The following is a 24,879-nucleotide window of genomic DNA, read 5'->3' as shown; positions in this document are numbered from 1 at the left end:
TATTTAAAACATTTGGTATACGGGAACGCCTGGGTGGCTCAGTGGTTGAGCGTCTGCCTTGGGCCCAGGGCGTGCCCCGGGGGTCCCGGGATCCAGTCCCCGTCGGGCTCCCCGCAGGGAGCCTGCTTCTCCCTCTGCCCGTGTCTCTGCCTCTCTGTGTGTGTCTGTCATGAACAAATAAATAAAATAAAATAACACAAGTTTGGTATCCCCTGAAATCTTAGGTCTCACTTTCTTGTAATCACTTACGTCCAGTCATCGCGTAAAATAACCTGTTGCATTGAGAACGCATCCTTAAAATTATTGCTCAGTTGTTCCCAAAATACGGATGGGCCTCGCGGGTTTATCGGCAATTCTCATCCCATCATTAGTGAAAACTCGGAATACTGCTCGGATGAAAAATCATTGCCCCAGTTCAAAGGAGAATGTGGCTCTGCAGAAATAGGTTAACGTACAGGAGCCTGTGTCCAGATGGCATCACAGTCTACAGCCAACACCATTAGGCCCAACCACAACCACGACCGCCCCTAGTCAGCGGCCTGTCTGCGGGGCCCTCGGTAGTGGAGCATCCTACAGACAGATCACCGAGGCGGGAGGCTCAGTCTGTGAATTAGTTCTACCAGAACTACTTAATGCATCTTTTCTGGAATTAAATGTGCATGGAAGGCTGCCATAGGGCAAGCCACAAGGTGGTTTAATTTCTTTTTTAGAACACATTAGTAGAACTCGATAAAGGGTCAAGTAATTTCATCCAAGTTGCCACTAGTTAGTTAAGAGAAAATGACAGTACTTGAGGCTGACATTGTTACATTTCCACAAATATATTTTATAAAATAGCAGTTTAAAATTTCATTTTTTTGCAGAAAGACTGATTGCCTAAGGAATACTTCTTAGCTTTAAAAGATTACCTCGCCTGTAGCTAAATAGGGCATTTTGATTAATATTTGCTATTTTGAGAGTGGGTTGAGGTCTGAAATGAGATGGTTACTTTGCAGGCAGGAGTGACTTTGGTTCCAAGGCTCCCCCAGTTTCCAGGGAGGCTGCACCGGGAGTAATTTCAGCGAATTGCGAGCGGACAGTGACTCCGCAGGGAGCCCTGGCAATCACGGCGGAAACAATGTTTACATCGATCAGCTGTCACGGTGATTTATGGCTTCATTTTGCTGTAATGGAGAATTAGTGGAAAGATTATCAGGGACTCAACACTTTGGCTTGTTACCCATGTCCAGACGAGCAATTTGTCTCCCTGAAGCAGCGAAATACTTGTGACAGCTCCAACACTTGCTCTAATTCAATCAAGAGAAAATGTTGGAATTAATTTGTTACAAGAAAATTTAAATATGTTCAGCAAACAGTAACCGCAGAGCAGAAGGCTGATTTATTGTGCTCGGCAAGATATCGATCCACTTCGATCTGGCCCATGTTGAGGTTTTAATGTGTAATAATTTCCAATTTAAAGCTCCTTTTCAAGATCACGGGTTTAAAGAGAGGGCAGGCTGGGTCTCAAGACCTGATTAGGAGCCTGTTGCGAGGGCTTTGTCAAAAGCCTGTTTGAATGTAAATTCCTGGTTATCTTCTGCGCTATCTTTAATATTCTTGACGTGGGTTTTATTGTGTGTCAAACCTCGGCCGGCTGCCTGCCCCCCGCTAACGAAGCATCCTGGGGAATGAACCTCAGGCCCCGCGCGACATCTCCAGACGCCGAAGCATTACACGTCGGAGAAGAAGGTCCCGCAGCCTCCCCGTGCCCTGCCCGCAGCCCCGGCGAGTGAGCGGGAGGCCCGCGGACGCGCGTGGGACCTGCGTGCGGCTTCTCGGTTTGCAGGCCCAGGCCCGGCGGGCGCCAAGTGCATTTGCTGCTTTCCGACTTGCCACCCCCCGCCCCGCTTCCCCCCTGCACCCCTGCTCCCCTCCTGCTCCCCCGCTCTTCCTACCTCTGCTCCCCTCCTGCTCCCCTGCTCTCCTTCTCCCCGCCCCCCAGCTCCCCTGCTCCCCCTCCCCCTGCTCCCCTCCTGCTTCCCCACTCTCCCTCCCCCTGCTCCCCTCCTGCTCCCCTGCTCTCCTTCTCCCCGCCCCCCCCCCAGCTCCCCTGCTCCCTCTCCTCCCTGCTCCCCTCCTGCTCCCCTGGTCTCCCTCCCCCTGCTCTCCTCCTGCCGCCCCCCCACTCACCCCTGCCCCCCAGCAACCCCCTCAGCTTCTCTGCTCTCCCTCCCCCCTGCTCCCCTCCTGCTTCCCTGCTCTCCCAACCCCCTGCTCCCCTAGCTCCCCGCTGCTTTCCCCAGCTCCCCCGCCCCCTCCCTCCCAGCTTCCCGCTCTCCCTCCCCCTGCTCCCCTCCTGCTCCCCTGCTCTCCCTACCCCTGCTCCCCTCATACCTCCCTGATCTCCCTCCCCCTGCTCCCCCCGTGCTCCCCTGCTCTCACTCCCTCCCTGCCCCCCTCCCCCCTCAGCTTCCCCCGCTCTCCCTCCCCCCTGCTCCCCTAGCTTCCCGCTGCTTCCCCCAGCTCCCCTGCCCCCTCCCTCCCAGCTTCCCCGCTCTCCTCCTCCCTGCTCCCCTCCTGCCACCCCCCCTCCCCCTGCCCCCAGCTCTCCCCATCTTCCCCGCTCTCCGTCCTCTCCGTGCCCCCCTGCGCTCCCTACTCCTCCGCCTCCCCCTCTCTCCCTCACCCCTGCTCCCACTTGCTCCCCCCCCTGCTCCCCAGTTCCTCCCTCCCCCTACTTTCCCCCATCCCCCCGCCCGGCCTGGGGGGGGGGCGGGCTCTGCACGCGGGCAGTTGCAGCCTTTATTTATTATTTATCTTTATTTTTTTATTTTTTATTTTTTTTATTTTTATCATTCCCCCCCCCCCCCCCCCCCCCCCCCCCCCCCCCGCTGCATCCTCTAGCTGAGCCCAAGCTGCGCGGGGCTCGCGTCCTCGTTAAGGTTCGGTCCACCCGGATGGAGCCGCGGCCTCCCACCCCCGGGTCGGCGCAGGGTCGGTGCAGGGCGCAGGGCGCAGGGCGCAGGGCGCAGGGCGCAGGGCGCAGGGCGCAGGGCGCAGGGCGCAGGGCGCAGGGCGCAGGGCGCAGGGCGCAGGGCGCAGGGCGCAGGGCGCAGGGCGGGCGTGGCTCACCTTGCCTTTTTTCATTTGTTTAAGATTTATTTATTTATTCATGAGAGAGAGACCCAGAGAGAGGCAGAGACGCAGGCGGAGGGAGAAGCAGGCTCCGTGCGGGACCGACGCGGGACTCGATCCCGGGACCGGGTCACGGCCTGGGCGGAGGCGCGCTGACCCCGGGGCGGGGTCCCTGCCTGCTGGTCTTTCCGTCCATTGCTTTATTGATGTGCGACTGACTGTAGCGTTGTGGGAGCCTCGGGGTGCGACGCGAAGGACGTGAGGGCCACCACCGCGCCCGGGGGCCGCCGCTGGTGCGCGGCACAGTCCCCTCGTGTTGAGCTTGAGGCGGCCTGGGACACGGGCTCCACCTGCGCACTGCCCGCCCCGGCCTGCACCGCCCTGCGCCCACCCTGCACCCACCCTGTGGCCACCCTGCAACAACCTGCACGCGCCCTGCACCCACCCTGCGCCTGCCCGGCCTGCGCCCACCCTGCACTTCCCCGGCCTGCCCAGCCTGCGCCCACTCTGCACCCACCCTGCACCCACCCTGTGCCTGCCCAGCCTGCGCCCACTCTGCACCCACCCTGCACCCACCCTGCACCTGCCCGGCCTGCCCAGCCTGCGCCCACTCTGCACCCACCCTGCGCCTGCCCGGCCTGCCCAGCCTGCGCCCACTCTGCACCCACCCTGCACCCACCCTGCGCCTGCCCGGCCTGCCCCAGCCTGTGCCCACTCTGCACCCACCCTGCACCCACCCTGTGCCTGCCCGGCCTGCCCAGCCTGCGCCCACTCTGCACCCACCCTGCACCCACCCTGCGCCTGCCCGGCCTGCCCAGCCTGCGCCCACTCTGCGCCCACCCTGCGCCCATCCTGCGCCCACCCTGCGCCTGCCCGGCCTGTCCAGCCTGCACCCCCTCTGCACCCACCCTGCGCCCACCCTGTGCCCACCCTGCGCCTGCCCGGCCTGCCCAGCCTGCGCCCACTCTGCGCCCACCCTGCGCCCATCCTGCGCCCACCCTGCGCCTGCCCGGCCTGTCCAGCCTGCACCCCCTCTGCACCCACCCTGCGCCCACCCTGTGCCCACCCTGCGCCTGCCCGGCCTGCCCGGCCCAACACAAGGGGAAACGTGGCTGCTCTTTTTCCGTCTCATGGTTTTACTGCTACAAGCAGCACCCTTAGCTGCTGTCCCTGTGGTTCAGTATTTGACTCCAATATGCGTATTTTGGGGCCAGGGAGCAAGAATGCAATGCTTAGCCTACAACCACCCAAAGTGAGGTTCTTGGGCCTTAGCTTAGCCGGCCTCTGGGCACAGATCTAGGTGGCAGCCACCCGCGGGGACCCAGCCTACTCACCGAGGGGGCAGCTGCACACGTCCTGCCCTCCCAGGAAGGCCCCACCTGACCCTCCCCTCCGCTGGATCAGGGTTGCCACCGCGGACCGCGGACCGTAAGTACAGCAGAAGCAGCTCTTCTGAAGTATCTGGACGTTGAAATGTTTCCTTGAGACGTTTGAGGTTGAACCACAGAGAAATACACGGATGTCCTCCCGCGGAGTGGGAGTTGGCCTGGGCGCCCAGCCGAGACCGGCTGCAGAGCCCCGCAGGCCCGCAGGCCTCGGGCAGCACACCCGGGGTTCCTGCGCTCGTGGGCCCGTGGGAAATCCACCCATTTTCTTATTTGCTAACTTGGAGCTGTGACCCGGGGAATACCTCAGAAAATGAGTATTTAGAGGTCGCGGCCTCATCATGACTAAGTCAAATGAGGAAGTGCCCAGTACATCCTGGTGGCCGGGGAATATTTGTCGAATGAATGAATGAAGAAGTGAATTTGACTTTTGGTGAGTCGATGTGCTTCCAGTTCTTTGTTTCCCCTCATTTTGTCTTCTCACTTTTATTTTCCTAGTCGCCCATAGGCATTTCTTTCCTTTTTTCCCTTTAATATGGAGAAAGCTTTGTGAAGCAGTAAGAGCATCTCACTAGTAGGTGCACAAAAAGAGAAGTTAATGCCCAGTGAGAGAGGGCTCTAGCCCATTCCTGGCTTAGTGAGGCTCCAATAACTCTCACCTACGAGTGTCTAAACCTGGGCTTCTATTTCTGGTAGTAAAGCCATGAAAAAGCCCGGTTTCCTAAATTCTGGAATTCTGTTAACGGAGTTTCTGTGAAACGATGGTTTCCTGGCACACGTTCTACATCCCACGTCGTGTGTTGTCTGTTGTTGCTGGACTTCCTGCTTGTTCTCAGGTCCAACGACTGTCCCTTTGTGAGGCATAAACCCCCACCCTGTGGAAGGTTAACAGCCCCTGCCAGTGATGACCCTACGCTCAGTGACAAAACCACGTTATTACAATTTGGAAATCCATTGACTGGCACAGATACTAAGTTTAAAAATGGTGAGACCTTTTTTTTTTTTTTTTTTGATGGAATATAAAGTTAGAATTAATTAATGGAAGTTTTCCCCGAAGTACTAAAAAATCTAGAAATTCCTACAATATAATAAAAGCAAATGGATGAGAAAGACAGTCATGCTGTTTAGGCCTGTGATACAATTACTACTTTTAACCGCCTAGTAAATCAGCAGGGAAACGCGAATCGTTTAATGACATGAGTTTTGTAGTAAATTTGCAAACGCTAAGCTGCATGCCGGGTGATACCCGCAGCTGTGAGCGGGTTTGTGTCTCCTTAGACGGTGACTGTCGCTTTGTTGAGGAGGTTGCTATGTTTTGGGTAGAAGTACTTCGTTTTCAAGCTAGTAGCTTTTGTTTCCCGGTTGAAATTTCGAACCAACACTCGGGCTCAGGAAAGTCTCCTCCACCTGAGCAAACTGAACTTGAGGATCATTAAAGGAGGAAGAGAAGGCCGCGGGCCAGCCCTGAAGGTGCGTGCGCTGCGCTGGGGGAGGATGCGGGAGAGGTGTGTGCCCTGCGAGCTAAGCGCAGCGACAGGATGCAGGCCTGCTCCGGCCTGGCCTCGGGGCGCTTCCCTCGGGGGTGCCCGCGCCCCCTGCCTGCCTGGCTGTGCCACCCCCGCCGGGGCCACCCTCTCCCTCCAGCCCGCACACCTGTGGCCGTGCAGAGCGCTCGCGTGCCCCCGAAGGCTTGCAGGTTCGTGCAAATTCTTGCCTTAGTTCCCGATGCTAAAGAGGGATCGATAAGCTGTTTTTGTTCCTGATTATGACACAGTTCATAGGCTGTGCATTCCGAGGTGAGAGGGGCTTTAGGGGATTATTTTGTCTAAACCCTGTCTCAAATGTAGGATCCCACTGTTAATACCATAAAAGATGCTTATCACCTGATTTTACCGCAGAAAGTTGAATTTATGGATGACGTGGTTCTGTGTTTTGCTGTAGCTGTTCCAGCAATAAACTTGTCTAGAAAAAGGCCGTCACCTACTAGGGATCAAGTTGTGTCAGTCGGGCTCGATGCTGAGCACAGGCTCTGCTTCAGGTTCTCGCTCTTCCTCTCCCCCCTCCCACCCCTCCGCACTCTCTCAAGTAAATAGATACATTGATTAATTAATAAAATAAATCTCAGACGGTCTCAAGGTGATCCTTCATCTTAGGGGTCAAGTCTAGCGTGTGCCGCGTACAACTTTGTATTCCAGGCCTATTCATTTATCTCTTTATGGAGAGAATGTAATTTATCATATAAATCCTGGAACGAAAGGTTTAGTCTTTCAAATTTAAGCTAAATGAAGCCTCTTGTAAAATGTGAAATTGAGAGAAAGAGGATTATTTTATGGACCAGAAGGAGAATGACAAGGGAAAGAAAGAAGAGTGTTCTAGTAGGAGCGAGGCTAATGCCACCTTATTTAAAGAGTTTCTCCTGGGTGTTAGCTGTGTCGTCAGAGGTACCTTCTGACAGCTTGTCACTTCTTTTGGGTGGGCCGAGGGGCCACAAGGAGGCTGTCAGGAGGACCCCACAGCGAACAAAGCAGAAGTAAAGGAGGGCAATGTCTGCATAAAAGGGCAAAAACATGGTATTTGCTTTGAATCTGCAAACTTAGGCCCACCCAAGGCTGATTTCAAATGTCACTTAAGGACGTACACAATTATGTGCATATTTTAAAAATTAGATTCTGGGTTTTATAGACGTGTTACTTCACTGACTGTAACAAAAGGAGAGCTTTTTCAAGGCTTTTATTCTAATAAGATTTTGGAAGCCAAACTATTGCTAGTCTATGTTATCATGGTGGTGCGAGATAAAAAAAGTAGATTACAAAGCCTAAAGAAAACATTTCTAGAACCACCAAGCAAGCTGCACCCTGATTACATGCACTGAATATTGTTCTTGGCAAGAAAAAAAAAAAAAAAAAAAAAAAAGAAAAGAAAGAAAGAAAACAATGAATAAACATTTATAAGTTTCCTCTTCCTCTTTTTTTTGAGCATATGAAACACTGATCTAGTTCTAAATACAGATCTCTCCAAAAAGGCGTCCTCGAGGTACTAACACTTGCCCCCATGCCTCCTCTCCATTTGTTTCCCCTATTCTCTCCCCCCTGGGGCTTGACCAACTGCGACAGTCTCTGGCTCATCCTCCCCGTGTTTCTTTTTAAACAAAGGAGGGGACACATGTTAATTTTCTTATTTCCCCTTGATTTTTATAAAAGGTGTCATATCGTAGGGACTCTCACAATATATCCTAGAAGAATCCACCACCTCAGGTTATAGAGCTTTTCCTCATTCTTTTTAGTGCTCCCACGTGTGGACGGACCTAGGCGGGTTGACTCTGTCTTTCTCCCACGTGTGAACCGTTAGGTTGCTTTTGAGTGAAAGTTATTTAGTTTTTTATTATTTAGTTTCTCCTTTGGATTTTGAATTTGGCAGTGGATTTGAGCAGAACGTAAAAATAGATCCTGTCCTTCAAACCTGGTGACGCAACACATGTCATGAGCGATTTCACTTTTGTCCTCGTCTTACTTTGCTGAAGATTCCATCATAGAGCTATTGTTACGTTTCTCTTGCTTTTTAGGAGCTGTTGTGACTTCTGTGGGGATATCTGGCTGTTAGTGTGCTGGAACCTGCAGACTGGAGGAGGAGGAGGGGGAGGAGGAGGAGGGAGGAGGGGGAGGAGGGGGGTCTTGGTGATCGTTGTGAGAATCCACACAGACTAAATTTATGTGATATTGTGTTTGTAAACCAACGCCCAGCTGGCTGCCTGGAGTTCGAGTTGACTGTTTTCATTTCAGGTATTTTTCACATATGGAAAATGCAGCTTTCCTTTGGTCTGAAAAAATGTTAGGCTTGTTTATGGGCAATAACAGTTGCCAGCCTGTTATTTCAGAACCTTTAGGGATGAGCAGAACGGAGTAGAAATTCCACGTACAATTCACCTTATGAAATAGTTAACTTAGCAGCAGGGCTGTCGCTACGCGCATCTCCCAACTGTAAAGCTACCGGGTAGGCAAAGACGGAGATGGCCCTTCTCAGGTTCGTATTGGGTCTTCAGACTAAATATTAATTAATATTTGTGTGAAGATATCTAAAGTATTTAGATATTTAAATATCTAAATATTTAAAGAAAAAATATGCGTTGCTATTTGAATATAACTAAGTCACGCCACAGGGGCACCGGGGTGGCGCAGGTGGCTGAGCAGCCGACTCTTGATTTCGGATCAGGTCGTGATCTCAGGGGCCTGGGATGGAGCTCCTCGCTGGGCCCTCTGCTCAGTGGGGAGTCGCTTGAGGATTCTCCCTCTCTCCATCCCTCTGCCCCTCCCCCTGCTTGTTCTCTCTCCCTCTTTAAAATAAATCAATAAATCTTTAAAAAAAAAAGTCATGCCACAGAGAGGGAAACCAATACACAATGTAAGCAATGAAAAAGAAACTGTAAATTTGAAGATTGTGATGCACCAGGAAGTATGTCCAACAAGAAGGGTGCTGTCAGGATGAATGCAGGTGGTGAGGAAGATCCTCCTGAAGCACAGAAAATGCGGGGTCTTCGGTCTGAGCCAGAGGGCTGCCTACATGCGGGCTGTGGGGAAGGTCTGTTTTCTGCAGAGACAGAAACAATTCATGAGGATTACGGTGTTTGTGACTTACTATGAAAGGTTTTGCTGCAATATGCATTCTGATTTTACCAGTTAGCCTCCATGGAGCCTGGCATGCAGTCAAAAGGGGGTCCTTGGTTGTGTTTTTGAGTATCTGCTCCCTGCGAAGGTATAAAATTGTCATTTTCTTGTGCGCTGATGAAGCAGGGTTCTGGAAATTAGAAACTGAGGGCCAGTTCCTGATGACACAACCACCTCCTCCCCCCACAAAAGCCAAGTTAGTTTGCATACTTTTGTTACCAATACATAATACATTGAAGTTAGAATGTGAAGCCCCCAATGAGATTAAATTCATCAACTTATTTTCTTTAAACCTCAGTGTTTTGGTGTCTCCAAACAAGGCGCTTTCCATTTAATTTTTTTAATTTATTTTTAACTTCTATGGTAAAAATTTCCAACCACATATAAAAGTAGAGAGAATCGTATGATGGAATGAATCTGAAAGGCTCATTAACTCCGTTTCAATAATTATCCAATATTTGGCCAGTCTTTTTTCACCTGTTTCCCCATAACCAGGCCCCACAACTTTCTGTTTGATTCTGATATTTTAAAACAAATCCCAGACATTATATCATTTAATGTGTAAACACTTCAGTGTCACTAATAGCGAGGATTCCTCCTCACACTTAGCACCATTGCTACATCTAACAGAATAGCCATCATCTACTACCAATTTCACACTTAAGTTTTACCATTTGTCCCAAAAAGTTCCTGCTGTTGTTGCTTTGTTTGAATCAAGACAAAAAAAAAAAGGCTCATAGGTGCCCCTAAAAACAGAGACTTAAATAGATATTTGTATACTCATGTCCATAGAGTACTATTCCCGATTCCAAAAGGTAGAAACAACCCAAGATTCCATAGACAGATGAGGAGAGAAAACAAAATGTGGCATGCACATACAACGGAATGTTATTTAATCTTAAAAAGGGAGCAGGGGCACCTGGGTGGCTCAGTGGTTGAGAGCCTCTGCCTCCGGCTCAGATCGTGATCCCGAGATCCTGGGTTCGAGTCCCATGTCGAGTCCCCACAGGGAGCCTGCTTCTCCCTCTGCCTGTGTCTCTGCCTCTCTCTGTGTCTCATGAATAAACAAATAAGATCTTTAAAAAAAAAAGGGAGGAGATTCTGACATAGGCTCCAGCATGGATGAGCTTTGAGGACATTATGCTAGGTGGTATAAGTCAGCTACAAAAGGACAAATACTATATGACTCCGGTTCCAGAGGTCCCTAGCATCGCCAAATTCACAGAGTCAGAAAGCAGAATAATGGTTACCAGGGGGCTGGGGGAGGTGGAACGGGGAGGTATTGTTTAAGGAGTACAGGGTTTCAGTTTGGATGATGAAAAAGTCCTACAGATGGACAATGGTGATAGGTTGCAACACAATATGGATGTATTAATGCCACTGAACTGTGTACTTAAAAATGGTAAAAAATGGCTCTGTTTATGTCTATATTATCACAGTAAAAAGTTAGCTTCAATCATTTTTCAGTTTCCACTTTTAGAGATTTTTCCCCCCCTTTTTGATTTTTTTCATTATAAAACAATTGCATATTCCAAAGTGAAAGTTATCAAGCAAGTTTCTTTCATAATAACCAAGACATACCTCTTGCTCTCACGCCAGTCTCCACCCTGTTCCTTTGATTGCCATAGAAATAAGCATTATATTATAATTCATTGTTTTTGGTTTGTTCTACTATTGTTTCTTTTTGAAAATATATGGAAATAGCTACCTGTATAGATATTTGTGACTTTTTTTAGTGTAAAAATGGCAATACTCTGCAAACACTGCTCTGGACTTTGTGTTTTTCACACAAGGCCACTGAAAAACTAAGATTAGAGAAACTAGAATTACAAGTCACAAGGGAAGGCTTGGCTTCTCTGAGACAATCGTGGGAAAGGACTTATTTCTTCTGGAAATTTAAATACTCATCTTAGAAGCTTCAGTGAGGAGAACCCTGGGTGGCTCAGCGGTTGGCACCTGCCTTGGGCTCAGGGCGTGGTCCTGGAGTCCTGGGATCGAGTCCCGCATCGGGCTCCCTGCATGGAGCCTGCTTCTCCCTCTGCTTGTGTCTCTGCCTCTCTCTCTCTCTCTGTGTGTTTCTCATGAATAAATAAATGAAAGCTTTTTTTTTAAAAAAGAGGTATTTTAAAAGAAAAAAGAAGCTTCAGTGAAATCAGAGCACAAAAATAGGCCTTTAAGATCATATCCATGGAAATTTATATAGATCTTAATTAGTCTTTTTTAATTGTTTCATAGTACCCTTGTATGGAGACAGAAAACGGGGGAAAGGAAAGGAAGCTATGTATTGAGTGCTAGTTATTAGCTGTTGTTCTGTGAATATTCATGTGTTTATTTTATGTAATCTTTACGAAAAGCTCTTTGATGTAATATTACTCCTATTTCATAGATGAAGAAATAAGCTTGGAGAGATTGGAAAACTTGTCAAAGTTCCCTTAGTAAGAAAATGGAGTAGGGACTTGAACTTGGGGTCTGAATTAACTCGATAACGTATAGCCGTCGCTCTCCGCAGCTGGAGCCAGGCAAATCTTGGTTTAGAGGGTAATGGGAGCAGGCCGCAGCCCGGAGACTCCGTTGGCGTCGGTAGAAACCTGCGCGCCGAGGGAATGCAGCACCTAGGTCACAGCACTAGCAGGCTGCCTCCAGGTCTTGGAGGGTTTGTCGTCAGAGAAGTCTGTTGACAGGTAGCAAGGACTACTGTCCTGGGCTTAGACCCGGGTGCTGTTTTGGTGCTGGGAAGGAGACTGGCGGGGACAACGGGCCCAGACGGCAGCTCAGCCTATTTGTTAGAGCCAAGGTCATCTCAGAGTGCAGTGAGCCACGACGGCGGAAAGCTGAGTCCTCCCCCTTGGCCTGGACTGGAGCCGCTCACGTCACTTCCACGCGGGGTCAGTGGCAGCCTGAGGGGCCGGTGGATAGAGGAGAGATGGACAGGCTGGGCCCTGGCACCCAGTAAGGATCCTGCTGACTCTGACAGGTACCCGGCACCAGTGTTCTCCGGCTCTTCAAACCTGGAGTCCGAATCTAGTGCCCCGGGTTTAGAGTAGACACTGGCTAGCTCTCCAGGGATACAGGAAGGGCTACTGTGATTATATTAGGGTTCTTCAGAGAATCAGAGCCAATGGAATATGTGGCCAGACAGACAGACAGACAGACAGATATTTATTAAAAGGATTTGGCTCACACAATGATGGAGGCTGTCAATCCAGAATCTGCAGGGCGTGCTGGCGGCCTGGAGACCCGGGAGAGCCGATGTTCCCGTGTGAGTCTGCTCCCGGAGAGCCAGGAGGAGCTGATGGGCAGACCAGGTCCAAAGCTGGTCTCCTGGAGAATTCTCTCTTGCTTGGGGCTGCTTGGGCTTTTTCTTCAATTCAGGCCTCGAGCTGCATGAGGCCCACCTACACGATGGGCGCAACTTGCCGTCCTCAAAGTCCAGCCATTTATTTATTTATTTAACAATTCGATAAAAAGATTTATTTATTTATTTATTTATTTATTTATTTATTTATTTATTTATTTATTTATGATAGATGTAGAGAGAGAAAGAGGCAGAGACACAGGAGGAGGGAGAAGCAGGCTCCACACCAGGAGCCCGACGCAGAACTCGTTCCCGGGACTCCAGGATCGCGTCCTGAGTCGAAGGCAGGCACCAAACCGCTGAGCCACCCAGGGATCCCCAAGTCCACCCATTTAAACATTAATTTCATCTAAAACATGCTCAACAGAAACACCCAGAATAACGTTTGACCCAATATCCGGGCATCTCGTGGTCTAGCCAAGTTGACATATAAAACCAAGCATCACAGTGATCTTGGTAAAGTGGATTCATTCCATCAGGCAGGATAAAATGAAAAAAGGGTTTAAAATCAATGAGGAGGGATCCCTGGGTGGCGCAGCGGTTTGGCGCCTGCCTTTGGCCCGGGGCACGATCCTGGAGACCCGGGATCGAATCCCACGTCGGGCTCCCGGTGCATGGAGCCTGCTTCTCCCTCTGCCTGTGTCTCTGCCTCTCTGTCTCTCTCTGTGTGACTATCATGAATAAATAAATAAAATCTTTAAAAAAAAAATAAAATAAAATCAATGAGGAGATGCTGATCCCCAAATCATAATCCCAGAATGTTGGTGCTGAAGGGACACTGGAGATGATTTATTTTAGCTGTTTATTTGCAGATGAGAAAACAAAGGCCCAGGGTGATTAGATGGATTTTGCCCAAGATCCCACACTCATTCATTAAATTAAATAAAGAAAAGAAATACTGATTGAGCCTCTTCCGTGTGTCAGGGGCGGTGCTAGGCGCTGGTCGGACAGTGGTGACCAAGACAGACACTGTCCCGCCTTTACAGAGGGTTTTTGATGAAAGGTCACTTACGCTGAGGTTTTGGGGTGGGTAGGAGTCAATCAGGGGTCACAGATCAGGGACGAGATGAGGGAATCACTTTTCACACATAAGGACCTGAGTGGGCAGGAGTCGAGTAACTTTGAAGAGCCGAGAGAAGTTCAGAATAAATTGAAAGAGGCAGTTAAAAGACTTGAAGACGCTGTTTACATTGCACTTTCCCCTAAAGATGGTCATTTTTCCCCCACAGCTATTTCTTTTTTTTTTTTTTCCTTTTTTCTTTTTTTGCTATTTCTTTTTCAAAGTGCTTAGCAGTCTGAGCAGACCCGGTCTCCTGGCCCAGGACAGCAGGTGTCACCACGCCATCCGGTGACTCGGGGAGCTAAGGCATCCAACACCCCAATACCTGGCCCAGGGCCACGGAAAAATTAAGATTAGGGAAACTGGGATCGAAAGTCACAAGGGAAGGCTTGGCTTCTCCGAGGCCATCGTGGGAAAGGAACTTGCTCCTGGAAATGTAACTAGTCCCCTCCGAAGCGTCAGAGTCAGAGTGGGAATCAGGCCTTCTCCCGGCCCCAGCCGCGGTGGTTCAGGGGTGGCTGTGACGCTGATCCCTGGACCGCGTGCGGCTCGGCAGGAGTCCCAGGGCTGAGTGCCCGTCGCCCTCGCAGTGGCCCTCGGTGACCTGCCGGGCCCGAGCGTGGGCCGGGGCCGCCCTGTGGCCCCAGGTGCCCCGATGGGCTCCGCCGCCGGCAAACGGGCTGCCCTGGGTGATTCACCGGGACGGAGGCTCCGCTGCAGGTGTCTGGTTCCCCGCCCGTCCCTCCGACTCTCATTTACCTGTGGGTTCTCTGAATGTGTTGAAAACATTTAACTTTTATAATTCTTTAATTTTTAATAGTCCTGTGATCGTCGCTTAATTACGCTTTAAGAGAGCCTACGGAAGAGAGCGAGCCCGGGGCTTACTGGCAGGTGCTCGGGTCTTCAGCACGTCTGACGAGCCAGAGACATAAAGACACGGGAAGACGTTGACGTCTTCTGGAAGATGAACCACATGTAATGGGCTTGGGCTTTGCTCGTGCTGGGAAAAGGGATGATTTTTCAAAACCACAAGATGTTCAGATGTCATTCAAATGTGCCCGTTACAGCTAATGCGTGTCTGTGATCGCTCTGAGCCACTTTTCAGTTTTCACCAATTCATTTTCGAATATGGGGTGGGAAGCTCTGCCCATCCCTGTTGGTGTGAGTGGAAGGACGGTAGGCCTCGGGGAAGCAGAGACCTTGGTTCGGGTCCCGGCACGAGAGTCTCCTGGACATACGATCGTCCACGCGTCACTTAACCTCTCTGATCTCAGTTTCTTTATAAGCTTAGTGGGGATAACATTTTCCTCCCCGGAGATTTCTTGTGGGTTAAATGTAATGTGAAAGCCCCTGACACGACCCCACCCCTCCTTGCCAGTTCTTCTAATACTTTCCCTGGAAGTTTTCTCACTCAAGTCTCAAGCCTGAGAGTAGCTAAAATGTATAAAAATGTGGTGATTTGTTCACTTCTTATAATTATATTTAAGCATCGCATTTTATTTTTTTTAGGACTTAGAAAACGACACAGGAATTATTAAAGCAAGGCATCTATATCATCTTTTCAGTGTTTTGAAATGATTTCATGTTTCACATTAAAGGCAATTTGGAGGGCAGCAAATAGGCCACAATTAGAGAAAATTGAAGTGGATCATAACTTATTTAATATTCCTTTTTAGGCTAAGAGTCAAGTACAAGTGAGTTCTCGTGTATTTTTATCCAAACCACATTCAGAACTCGACTCGTATCTTCCTGCTAACTTCTATTATCTGTACTTGATATTCACATCCACAAACCCTTCTCTTGCTCTTTTTCCAAGTGAAACTAATTCAGAATCTTAAGGGGTGTCCTTGTTGAAACTGCAGAGCAACGATTTCCAACGTGGAGTGAACGGTTCAGATGGCTTATTGACATACGTAAGAGAAGAACTGAAATGCAATGGTAATGATAAGAGAAGGATTCCTTATATGTTTCAGAACTTCGTGTTACTCAAGATGTACTCATATATTATTTAATTGCTCCTTACAATGACTCCGAGAGGTTCTTCCACAGTAAAAAAAAAAAAAAAAAAAGTAAAGGGTGAAAGCCACCAAGCTTGTATAATTCTGATGCCCAAACCAGGCAAGATAATGCAAGAAAAGAAAATTGTAACCCCTTCCATCTATGAATATAGATGCAGAGATCCTAAATAATGATTTTAAATTATTTTTTACTTTCTCACTGAAGCACAACTTATAGAGATGTATATAATCTTAAGTGCACAGCTCAATGAATTTTTATATCCGTGGACACCAGTGTAGCCCCAGATCAGGATATGAAACAGTTCTAGAACCCATCAGTTACCCCGTACCATCTTAGTTAATACAAATGGAACCATAGTATATATATTTTTTTGTTTCTAGCCTCTTCTGCTCCACATTAGGTCTATGAGATTCATGCATGTTGTTGTCTATGCAGTCGTTTTTCTCATCGCTCTGTATTTTTCCATTGTATGGTGGTACCACCATTTATTCATTCTACTTCAGTGTGTATTTGGGTTATTTTAAGTTTTGGGCTCTTATGGACAAAGCATCTATGAATATTCTTCTAAATATGTTTTATAAGTATTCATTTATTTGGGGGTGTGAACCCATAAATGGAGCTGCTGAGTCATTGAGCAGACAATTTCCTAAAGTAGTTCAACCAATTTACACTCCCCACTATTGTATGAGAGTGTATACAGTTGCCCCACATCCTCCTCTCACAATATCTTGGAATTGTCAGTCCTTTTAGTTTTAGTAATTATGGTGGAGTAATAGTGTCTCATTTTGACTTTATTCTGCTTTTCCCCAATGATTAATGATGGTTAATATAGTTGAACTTCTTTTATATGCTCATTAGCTGTTTGGATATTCTCTTTTATGAAGTGCTTGTTCAAATCTTTGCACATTTAAGAAATTGAGTTGTCTTTTTCGCATTGATTTGTAGGAGTATTTTTGTTGGGGGGATACTTATCCTTTATTGGATATATGGATTGGGAATATATTTTCCCAGTCTACGATTTGCCCTTTTACTCTCTTAATGGTGTCTTTTGATGAACAGAAGTTCTTAATTATAATGAAGTCCAATTTATCAATCTTTTCTTTTATGATTAGTGCTTGTGGGTATTGTTGGGGAGAACTTTTCCTACTCCAGAGTAATGAAGATATTCTTTTATATTATCTTTTAAAAGTTTTATTGTTTTATCTCTCACATTTAGGTTCTATGATCCATCTTAATTTTTTTGCATGTGTGAGGTAGAGGTTAGGGTTTACCTTTTCCAAGTGGATATTTAACTGACTCCTCACCGTCTACTGAAAAGACTATTCTTTTCCTGCTGAAATTCAACGGTGCCTCTGTTTGTAAGTCAGGTAACTGTATATGTGTGGGTTTGTTTCTGGACCCTGTTCTGTTTTGGCCAAGACATTTATCTTTGCACCGTCTTTTACTTTTTTCATTGTTTTAGCTTTACAAAAACTCATGATACATGATAGTACAAGCCCTCCAGTTTCTTCAAGATTGCTTGGTTATTTTAGGTCCTTTGTATTTTCACATAAAGTTTAGAATCAGCTTCTCAATTTCTTTTTTTTTTTTTTTTAATTTTTTTTTATTTATGATAGTCACAGAGAGAGAGAGAGAGAGAGGCAGAGACACAGGCAGAGGGAGAAGCAGGCTCCATGCACCGGGAGCCTGACGTGGGATTCGATCCCGGGTCTCCAGGATCGCGCCCTGGGCCAAAGGCAGGCGCCAAACCGCTGCGCCACCCAGGGATCCCAGCTTCTCAATTTCTAAAAAAAAACCAACCAAACAAACAAAACAACAACAACAAAAAATGCCTTCCTGGCATTTTGATTGAGATTGCATTACATTCTATGACAAGTTAGGGAGAATTGACATCTCACCATTTTCTTTCTTTTTCTTTAGTATTTTTTAAATTAAATTTTTTTTTTAGTAATCTCTACACCCATGTGGGGCTTGAACTCACAACCCTGAGATCAAGAGTCCAATACTCCTCTGACTGAGCCAACCAGGTGCCCCTCACAATTTTCTTTAAGTAGAAAAGTGTTTTGATAAAGTCTAACCCCTATTCACGATAATATATTTTTTTAAACAAAGGAGAGAAACATATGGAAGCATAAATGTCTAGGACTATAGAAGTTAACCTTAAAAATGAAGTACGGAGGAGACTTTTTCCCAGCCAGATGTTAAAGCATACTACAAAGCCGTAATAATAAATAAGGTATGGTATCGATCTAAGAGTAGACAGATCAACTACTGGAACGGAAGAGGCAGCACAAAGACCAAGTGCAATAGGAAAAGGGGCAAAAGATATGAGCAAACATTTTATAGAAGAGGAAACCCCAAAAGGCTTACAAGGATTACATACAAGTGATGCTCAAGGTCCCCGTCAGGCACGTGCACTCCGCGGGCCGGCCGTGGGGTCCTGCACACCCGGTGCAGAGCGCTTCCCCCAGAACAGCGGGGAGCAGCGTGTTAGTCCCTCGTGGGGGGCCGGGAAGTAGCCCCGTGTGCTGCAAAGCGGAGAAGCGAAGTGTAGTGAGCGCACACCCTGAAGTATTATACATCAGTTTTAAAAAAGATTTTATTTATTTATTCGTGAGAGATGCAGAGAGAGAGAGAGGCAGAGACACAGGCAGAGGGAGCAGCAGGCTCCGTGCAGGGAGCCCGATGTGGGACTCGATCCCGGGTCTCCAGGATCACGCCCTGGGCCGAAGGCAGATGCCAAACCACTGAGCCACCAGGGATCCCCTGTACATCACTTAAAACCACTTTTAAATGTGCACGTAGCAGAGCGGATGCCACTTCAAGAGGTGCGGCTTCGTGAGAAGAGTTTGGAATGAAAGAAAGCAGCACAGGTAACCAGGTGAGGCACCGCATTTCGCATTCTGCACCCAGGACAGGAATATATTCGACAAGAACGTGCCACGAAGGAGATGCACTCTGGATGCGTTAAGATGGTTGCTCATGAGGGGGTTTGGGGCTGGGATATGGGGCTAAAAGGGAAAAGCTAAACAAGCTGGGAACACCATGCACCCAGATATGGGGCGCACCCAGCCAAAGCCTTTATATTATCACTCAGCCAACCGGACAAGCCTCCTACGTACCTGAGGGTGAGGACGGCTCTGTGGGCACAAAGGTGACTCGGACATTATCAGCCATTGGGGTAAATAAACAGATACGCTCACTATAAGGTGCAAGTCCCCTGGATATCACGAGAGCCCCGGTGAGGGATGCTCTCTATCCCGACAGCGCTCCTTCTACGTCAGCCCTAAACAGAATCTGGAGGGACAAGTGGGAGGTAGTCCGGCTAAGACCAAAGGGAAGGGTGTCTTGAGAAAGAATTATTATTCGCCCCCTTTTTATTTTTGAAAAATCTTAACGAAAAGAAAAACCCTAAGAACTAAAAAAGACAACAAACCAGCAAAACTCTCAGAAAGTACCAAGAGTAATATGATAAATATGCTTATACGCATGACCTAAAATGGACAATTGTAGCATATTTGCTTCATCGTTAAAAGTATTTTATTTTATTTTATTTTATTTTATTTTATTTTATTTTATTTTATAGATGTTATTTATTCATAAGAGACAGAGAGAGAGAGAGAGAGAGAGAGAGAGGCAGAGACACAGGCGGAGGGAGAAGCAGGCTCCATGCAGGGAGCCCGACGTGGGACTTGATCCCGGGACCCCAGGATCACACCCTGAGCCGGAGGCAGACCCTCAACTACTGAGCCCCCCGGGCGCCCCAGAAAGTAGAATTTCCTTTCATCCCAATTCCTACATCTGTCGCCTTCCTCCTTCCCTGTTTAGTGTGGATCCTTTCAGTCTATTTCAAAATAGTCTGAAAAAAAGCTTTTAATACGCTTACACTTCTTTAAGAGGAATCTACTGCAATACTGTCTACCAGAAATATAATGCACTTCACATGTATAATTTAACATTTTCCAGCACTCACGTTTACAAAGCAAAACGTACACATGCACCACAGTAGAGCATGTTCCGTGATGACAGACTGAAATGTAATACCGTCAAACATCAAGGTTGTGTTTAATGGAAATAGCATTTCACATCATTTTGGTTATTAAAATTTAAATTCATTAAAATAAATAAAATGAGACAATTCAGTTTCTTCGTCACACTGGCTGCATTTCAAACGCTTAGTAGCCACTTGCCCTTACTGGGCAGCACGACTCCATAGGTGTTGCTTGTATATCTTCTGAATTTACATAAACTGAACACTCTATTTACCTTTTTGCAATTTGCTTTTTGCATTTAACGTTATGTTTTGGGATATGTTCACGTAGGGTGCCATGTGGACCCCGTGTACTCTTCTGAACAGTTGTGTAGTATTCCATCAGAGATGGACTCAAATACCACAGCTTACTGTACTATACAATCACCAAATATTTTTTATTTAAGCAATCCCATTTTATGGATATTTCGATGATTTATAGTTCTTGCTATTATAAATGATGCTGCAGTAAATTTCTAGTCTGCACCTCTTTGGTTGTAATACATAGAATTCCTGGGCCATAAACCATACTATAAACCATACTAATTTTTTTAAAGAATTGGTTTATTTATTTGAGAGCGAGAGCACAAGCAGGGGAGCAGTAGGGAGAGGCAGAAGAGAGAAGCAGGCTCCCCACTGAGCAGGGAGCCCCATGTGGAAATCGATCCCAGGACCCTGGGGTCACGACCTGAGCTGAAGGCAGATGCTTAACCGACTGAGCCACCCGGGCACCCCAACTTTGGATTTTATAATCCATTTCATGCTGGTATGGGAATTCCAATCCCTTCACGCCCTTAGGTGACATATATTGTCACACTTAAGAGCAATGGAGACGATGGTCTTCGTTTTAATTTTTTTGGCTGGATAATTTAATCAGCTAGCTCAGAAAGACAACGGATGTCACGGTTTTGTTTTTTTTTTTTTTGTTTTTTTTTTTGTGTAAATACCATATACTGAACATATCAACCTAACCTGAAAAATATGCTATTTTAAATGACTCCAAGAGAAACAGGGAAATGGATAAAAATGAATCCACCAAAATTCTTACTTTTAAAAGCACAGGGTGAGCGCAGGAAAGGTGCCTTATTCATTTATATGATTATCTGGTCGCATGTCATCAGAAAGGACATGAGAAGGGCGAATGGTCTTGTCTTCTAAGGGATGGACCCAATGACTAGTTTATGGTCAATAAGTAGGTGTAGAAAAGAAGAGAAGAGATACGCGTGCCTGGAGAACACGTGATCACGACGAATTCACGCCCTGTTAGCGTGTCGGTAGTCGGCCTTCAGGCCTCTTGTTCCGCGGCCCAACATGCCCGGAGCGTGGCCGGCAAGGCCCTGCCCGCGGCCCTTCCCTCCGTCGCTCCAGGCCCGCGCGGCCCTCTCCTCCCGCCCAGCCCGGCGTCCTGTGGGCAAAGCAAGTCCCAGGCCCGCGGCCTTGCCCGGCTGTGCTCCCCACGGAATTCCCCCGGGGCGTGCTCACCCCTGCGGCCTCCTGACGGCTTGGCCTGCGTCTCCTGCCCTCGGTCAGGCTCCGAGGCCCAGGCCCCTTGGTTTTGCCCTCCTCCCCCCGAGCTCCCGCCGCCTACGGTGCCTCTTGCCCACCCCACTCTCTCTTCTTAGAGCCTTTGGCTCTTTAAGTACTTGGGATGAATGAATGAGCATCGAGGAAAAGAGCAGCTTCTGTCGTGCTCAATATCCTGGCGTTGGCTTCGTCGCGGACTGCAGTGATCACGGAGAGTTTCGGTGTTTCTCCTGAAAATTGTTAAGGGTCTCGGGGGGCGGGGGCCGTGCTCAGGCTTGTATGCACTGTCAAGTATTCATGGAACAAAGACTGTGTGTAAGTGTTGTGGTGGGGGGCGGTGAGTCTACACAAGGAGCATCCATCTAAACAAGACATGGCTTTGGCCCCAGTTTACAAATTAGCAGACTTGGGGGAAAGTAAGCGTACCTCTCATGCCGTCTAAGGGAATGGGAGGGACCTACATTTAGAAAGTGTCTAGTGGGACACTCTGTAGGGTAGGGACTATCATGCCCATTTGGTATCTGGGGAAACGGAGGCTTCAAGAAATTCATCAAGGGCCAACCCTTAGGTCTGTGTGACTCCAAAAGGCAACCTTCCCGTTTGGAAGCAGGGAATTCCAGAAACATACACAGAATGAGTAAATACGGGAAGCCCCGAGCCCTGTGTGACGCACCGTATACAGTGCAGAGCAACGTTGAGGAAAGAGCGGATTAAACCCAAGACATTTCTTTTGTTCGGTCTGACTCTCAGACTGAGATTTGGCTCCTCTTGGCTCCTGACTGTTTCCCTCAGGCAGCATCGGTCTCCTGCCTCATCCTGTCCTCTTTCTTAACTTTCCCTTCGGAGAAAGCTTCGAGAAGAAGTGACATTTAAACTAGGGTGGGTAGTGGCCACCAGGTAGACCAGGAAGGGCGTAGAAGGTGCTCTGGGAAAAGGAACAGGATGTGCCAAGGCCTGAAAGGTGCTGCTGGATCTTGGGGTCAAGGTTGTAACGAGAGGAGAGTAAATGAGTTTCCCGGGGTGGTCAGACATGAAGCCTTTCAACAAAACTGACTTGCCCGACTGTGTCCCAGGACTCGGCATGTGGTTGTGTAGACCGTGCACCACACAGGAGCGCCCGGCGGGTGGCTGTGTAGACCGTGCATCACACAGGAGCGCCCGGCAGGTGGCTGTGTAGACCGTGCATCCCACAGGAGCGCCCGGCAGGTGGCTGTGTAGACCGTGCATCCCACAGGAGCACCCGGCAGGTGGCTGTGTAGACCGTGCATCCCACAGGAGCGCCCGGCCGGTGGAGGCTAAACTTGTGCTGTCCAGGCTGAGGGTCCAAGCCCTGGGTGACTTCAGTCCAGAGGAATCGAGGACCATCTATCTAATCTACCTGGACTGGGGGATTTTTCTAATTTGTCTTTTAAGAAAAGTTCTCTTTTTGTGATTTATTCCTCAGGAGGGGACACTTTTTCCTACCTTGTGCAGAGTCTCAGGTTGGCCGATTTCTGCCCTGCCTGGTATTGTTTAGAAATTCCTGTTCTCTAGGAAGAGGAGCTTCTCCCACTGATCTCAGTTTGAGTCTTTGGCAGGAAAGCAAATACCAAACCCAAGCCGGTAACACGGACAGTGAACACATTTTATCTTTCTCCTGGGAAGGAAGTATTTGCCACTTTATCCCCTTGGCTGTTCCTCTTCCTTCCTCTCAAACTGTTTGCTCCAAAGAATCCGAAAAAAGTAGAAGATGCAAGCCAGAGCTGGCTGCTGTCGTCTGCCCTCTGCGTAGCGGGGTGAGGGTAAGGCCGCGACCCAGGCGTCCACAGCAGGACACTCGGGATGGAGGCTGCCAGCTTGGGCCGCTCAGGGCGCAGAGCCGCCTTCCTCCTCCCCCTCCTCCTCCTCCTCCTCCCCTAAGTGACCAACACCTATTCGGATGGATGCACACTCTCGTTCCCTTTTGTCTGCTCCCTCCCCCCCCCATTACCTGTACGTAGTATTACATATCTTTTAAGTTCGAGTATTTTGAGAATTAATAGTATCCCCTTTTCTGATACGAGTTTAATGCAATCACAAAGTTCCACTGATTATTCTATCCACAAAAGCAGGTTTTTATCAGCATTATCAAAGGTTGGTGTTTATATTTAAACTCTGTTTTCACGGTGGAGGATGCAAAGTCCTCTCGGCCCACGAAGCTGTCGGGACGTCTTTAACGTTAGTCCTTAAGTGAGTCAAGAGAGTCTGAGGCTAAAAACGTTTTTACAGTTTTAAGTGAGTAAGCCAGGGGCGCCTGGGAGGCTCCGCGGTGGGGCGTCGGCCTTGGGCTCAGGGTGTGACCCTGGGGTCCCGGGATCAAGTCCCGCATCGGGCACCCTGCAGGGAGCCTGCTGCTCCCTCTGCCTGGGTCTCTGCCTCTCTCCCTGGGTCTCTCATGAGTAAATAAATCTTAAAGAAAAATTAAGTGAATAAGCCAGATTCCACAAATTAATCTAAAATAAACACAATTTCTATGAAGGCATTTTAGTTCATTTTTTTTATATCCAGTTTTTGAAAAAAATAAGTGCATCTCCGAATACTGTTGCCAGTTTTCTGCTTATGGAGAAGAGCTGAAAAATAGGTAAGTGAAAGCAGCATGCATTTTGAAGGATGCCCTAGAATGTATTGCATAACTGTTTTTCCTGCCAGTGGACTTCTTATACCCTTTAACAAAGAGCAATATAAAAATTACTTTGTGTTTTTCTGAGTAGACTAGTTGCAAGGCAGGGATTACAAATTCACCAGAGTAAATCCCTGAACCTACCTCTCTAGTTGGTAGCAGGAGATTGAGTGTAAGTATCGTTATGCAGCCAATAAGAATGGGTAGACTAAAAGCCCACATCTATGAAATACCCATTTTTTACAGAGGGTTTTACAATTTGCGTTAGTGGGAGTGGGCTTTTTAAGGGGCGATTATAAAATAAATCCTTGATTATTCTATCCCTTTTACAAATTTTCTCCTATTACATTTTTGAGGAAGAAATATGATTTTGCTTTCTTTGATTAATTCTGTTCCTTAAGGCTATTCAATATGTTGGCTAAGCCAACCTGTAAAGGCTCACTAACACTAATGGCTTCCAGAAATGGGGTATTTGACTCTTTATAGAATAAATTCTGGCAATATTTACTTAAGTATATCATCTAAATGTTGTTATGGACTCTCATTTTTGCCTGGGGAGGAAAGACAGATTACTTCCTCCTAGGATTTTTGGAAACAAATACTGACTTTTACATATTTTAGAAGTATTTTTCTCCAGTTTTTTTTTTTCCTAAAGAAATTTGATTCTATAGAAGTGCTACATTTCTTATTTTTTATTCATTGAAAATAAGGAAAAAGAGCAGAGGATATTCTTATGGTGTCTGGAAAGAATTTGATTTTGCAGAATTTCTAACAATTCTGCCCGGAAAGGGCTTCTGGAGGACAACTTGAAGCAATTTTAGGTATAAAACTATTACTTTTCACTGGTCCTTCTTAAAATCAGTTGAACTAGAGAACAGTTGGTACTGATAGATTGGCTACAGCAGTAACCAAGTTTTATCTATGAAAATAATAAATATTACATCATTGCACTTTGATTGCCTTCTATGGCCCTACTTCTAAGTCCAATATCCACAAGAGAGAGCGACAGAGACAAGACAAGGAATAAAAACAAATAGGGTAGAAGGAATCATCCGGTTACCTTGGGTAGCTCATGGTACGGATGAATCAGCAG

The 24,879-nt window shown here is 47.6% G+C and overlaps 1 long non-coding RNA gene across 1 annotated transcript in view; it reads left to right on the top strand.

The window, feature by feature from the left end:
• The first annotated feature begins 4,540 nt into the window (after positions 1-4,540).
• The window catches only part of LOC119865451, a 37,831-nt gene continuing 17,492 nt past the window's right edge, over positions 4,541-24,879 (top strand). Inside the window, exon 1 of the long non-coding RNA XR_005377281.1 lies at positions 4,541-4,932. This is a non-coding gene — a long non-coding RNA (uncharacterized LOC119865451). The remainder of the gene's footprint in view (positions 4,933-24,879) is intronic.

The sequence above is a fragment of the Canis lupus genome, chromosome 23 (genome assembly GCF_011100685.1).
Source record: "Canis lupus familiaris isolate Mischka breed German Shepherd chromosome 23, alternate assembly UU_Cfam_GSD_1.0, whole genome shotgun sequence".
Lineage (NCBI taxonomy): Eukaryota > Metazoa > Chordata > Mammalia > Carnivora > Canidae > Canis > Canis lupus.
This window is presented reverse-complemented; position numbering and strand designations above follow the sequence as displayed.